The sequence below is a fragment of the Theobroma cacao genome, chromosome 6 (assembly GCF_000208745.1).
Source record: "Theobroma cacao cultivar B97-61/B2 chromosome 6, Criollo_cocoa_genome_V2, whole genome shotgun sequence".
Classification (NCBI taxonomy): domain Eukaryota; kingdom Viridiplantae; phylum Streptophyta; class Magnoliopsida; order Malvales; family Malvaceae; genus Theobroma; species Theobroma cacao.
The window spans coordinates 11582333-11586343 of record NC_030855.1 but is presented as its reverse complement, the minus strand read 5'-3'; the positions used below and the strand labels follow the sequence as shown (position 1 = coordinate 11586343).

The 4011-nt window shown below is 33.4% G+C and overlaps 1 long non-coding RNA gene across 1 annotated transcript in view; it reads right to left on the bottom strand.

Annotated features, from left to right (window-relative positions):
• Positions 1–3743, bottom strand: part of LOC108662542 — an 8481-nt gene extending 4738 nt beyond the window's left edge. The window contains exons 1-2 of the long non-coding RNA XR_001928424.1: positions 3702–3743; positions 2946–3021 (exon numbers count right to left, since the gene is read on the bottom strand). This is a non-coding gene — a long non-coding RNA (uncharacterized LOC108662542). The remainder of the gene's footprint in view (positions 1–2945; positions 3022–3701) is intronic.

The window sequence follows — 4011 nt, the reverse complement described above, 5'->3', positions numbered from 1 at the left end:
CATATTAACATTGATATGCCTTTACCATACCATTTAGTGCAAATTTGATGAAGGAATTGTCTCCAAATAACTCTTAAATACATAATTATCAAATTGTATACCACTAAATGTTAAGATCTTGACTTTATTCATCAATAACCAATCACATTTATTAAGTGAATAATTTACTTAGTTATTACACCTTGCCTTTGCGATCATAAGATCAAAGTTGTTCGAACCTTAGGATGCAGAAGTTCTCTCTCTTAGAGTATATCCAAACATCAACATTTTCTAAATTCCATACTCTGGAGAGATCACCTTCAAGACTAATCATTCGTATCATAGGCCACACTTTGAATCTAATAAACTTTGAAATTGATCTTTCAAGTAATTCGTATATCAATCTCAATTATAGAACTTCATATGGCACTTAGACTAGATTTGACATTTTCAAGTCATTTATCCTCAAGCTGCCAATTCCACATCTAGTCCTTTAATCCCTTGGCTTCCCTTTTGCTATGCATAGCAAAGTTCAAGCTCATCCTTAGACCAGATTTGTTTACTAACTTCTTACTTCATGACCACACATCAATTATAGTAATTATTAATACTCACTCTTGAGTTAACTCACGTGCTTATATCCATGAACTATAATAGGTCCAATCAATTCTTGAAATCTCATAATCGCTTAATTGAAATCAACACCAGTTCCCTCTAAGTTGCTGTACCTATTCAACACATATTCACATATAAAATATTTCAAAATCCCAACACCACTTTTATATGGGCATAACAAGCTCCATTAACATAGTGCTTTTATCTTCATGCACATAAGTAAGGGTTTACTCTTACCTCAATGCTTAATTTATAGACTCCAAGTGAATTACAACCATCACTATTCATTCTTATCAAAGTGCACCCCTTATTACCATTATCACACGTGCTCCTTTATATTGGCCCCAATACAATCCATAGTCCGTAAATCTTTTTCCAATTGACAACCATGAGTTCAATTATAACTCCACCAAATGAATAAATTATCACGGCCTATTAGTCCAACTCTAAATTTCTCCATCCTTTATCGAAGGGATATATCATTTCATTAATCTTTCATTAGGAGCATTCATTTTAAGATCTCTCTAACATTGGCTCGTGTCACGGGTGGCATCTTAAACCCAGACAACGGCCCTACTTATGACCTTTGCATGACATTAACAAGGAAGTGGATTACTGGGAACAAGAGTTCATATAGCTCCTTGTCTATGACTTATGCTCCGATAAGATCCATAAGAAGAAACAAAATGAGTCTAAACAACTCCAAATTCTATATGCAGATGCACGTATTCTATTGTATCAAACCTAACTTAACTTAACTTAACTTGGGCCACACTGACACTGTAGTTTTTAAAACAAATTTAAACCCAAAAGCTCTAATCTTTAAAACCAAAAGCTTTGATACCACTCTAATTGTCATGACTCGGTACTCCTCTCGAGCCCGTGACAACCGTCGCGACATCCCGATAGACATTCATCGCTCGAAATGCCATCCGGAACCTCGCAAGGCTTTAATATTAGTTATCGCACCTCCCTTGTGAGCAATAGTTGTTAAGTATCATGTTTTGAGAGATTATAAGCTATTTCCAAATCAAAACAATAGAAAAATAATTTTTTTCTCATAGGGGCATTTTGGTCATTTTTCTCAAAAATCTCGAAATCCGTTAAAAATGTAGTATGCGTGTACAAACCACATAATTCATAATCAAAAATAAGTTTAAACATCTAAAACCTTCATTTAAAATGAAATTATGATTATTTGGATATAATAAAAAATAAAAGTAATATTCAATAAAATATTCTATTTTCTTATAAAATAATATTTTTAGAGTTATACGTAAATAATTTTTATAGCGTAAAAGCTAAATAAATTCATACATATTGTAATACAGATAACCAAAGTATAAAATTTAATTTACAGTGACACGTGGGCCCACAAACGACCAAAAGTATCAAAAGCGGTAAACCTACAGTTTTTGAGGATGCAAGTCCAACTATAGCCCTCAACGAAATGAGCTATTTATCGACTATCCTGAGACTGAAATGGGTGGAAAGGAGGGTGGTGAGATTATATAATCCCAGTGAGTAAAAAAATACTATCTAAAATATCTAAAGCTAAGTTAAATAGAGACAGATAAAATAGTTTAACATACTGTAATTCATCACCTTTCAAATCATTTCAAGCAAATAAAATCAATTCATATAAATCGAGTAATCAACATGGCTTATGGATTTCTTAAAACTTTGCCTCATGCCAAAATCATTTTCATACTCAATTATCAAGGACACCTTGGCCGAGGGTTATCCCAACCGAGACCGCCAAGGCTGTTAAAAAGTTATGCATGCATAAATCATGTTTCTGTTTTGAAAACATATTTGTTCCTTGGCGTTGGCTGAGTTCACCCTCACGTGGTGGTTTGGCATGAAATGAACTCTAAAGTGTTAACCTCAGGAGTTATCCATCCGCGCCTCTCATATTGAGGGATGAATATAATAGGGTTATCATGCCCCTCTAATAGGCTAGTCCACGGAACCCGTCCACTACAGCTACTAAACCCACCATACAATAAAATTTGCAATAGCATGATATGGCAATTATTTTGTTTTACAGCCTCTCAAGGCAAATCAACAGTTCATACATTTTCAGCACCTTTTACCAAATCAACCATTCATGCCAATATTATCGTAAGCCATTCAATTCAAACCATGATTTATAACACAACAATTTAGTCTCCAATTACTCCATTTTCAAAACCATCATTCAATTTCAAGACAATTTATAAAATCATTTTCATTTAATCACATTTTGCTTATAAAACATAAAGATTTACCATTTAAACTCATTTTTTATAAAATCACAAAATCGAATAAAAACCACTTTAGATAATTAAGACGATAGTAAGGTTACTCACAGTATCAGGAGTTTGAAATATTCCTATTCTCAGTCCTCTGACACAACGTCTTTACCCTTGTTAAAGGGGTCACCACCTATATACAATACATGACACATAATTCAATATACTGTGTCATACCATTATAAATCTATTTCAAGCTCTTTACTAATGCATGAAATGGAATGTAAAATACTCAGGTAACTATCTAAATACGGTGTTCTACACAAATTCAATTGTGTACCTAAATAAAATGGTATTGGCCTAATTTGATCCATCACCCGATTAGTTGGCCAATACATCCAATTCAACTCCAAATAATTCCATTTTTCTCCCAACACTCCAAATCATCAAACACAAATTAAATAACTTGAAATATGGCAAAATCATCCTCACATATTCTCTTGGAAAATTCGACTATGGTGGGTGCATCAACACTATAATTTTTCTTACTTGATTCTCACACCATAAATTAGTAATTCCTAACCAAATTACTTGAAATAAAATCAAAATCATCCTCAATATTCGACATGGAGAATTCGGCCAACGATGGGTGATGGAAGAACATGAATTTTTCTTGCTTGATTTTCATGCTACACACCACCATTCAACTAAAAACACTAAAATACATTGAAATCTAACCAAATTAGACATCAAAACCTCTCTCTAAGTGTTCAGCCAGCAAGATACCTATTAAAAATCATGTGATTCAACCATGGAAAATGCAAAATAATGCATGGGAAAGGTAGATCACAAGTCAAAATCAAGATATTTTACCTTTGATTGCTTGATTACTTGAATTTTCACACTTTTCCATTGAATTTTTCCACCTAGGGTTTGTGTTCTTCTTTTCTTCCGTTGTTCTTACTTTGGCCAGCCATATGAAGAGAAATGGGCAGATTTTTTGCTGATTTTGAAGCCAAAAAATAAATGGATATAAATTTGACACATGTCACCATTCCATTGGTCCATGTGTCATACTTAGCCATTAAGCAATCTCTCTCCACCACTTAAATTTCCTTAATTATCCATGATAATATTGGGTAAAATCCATGTGCTGGATAAGTGTTGGGCGGTGTAAAATTAC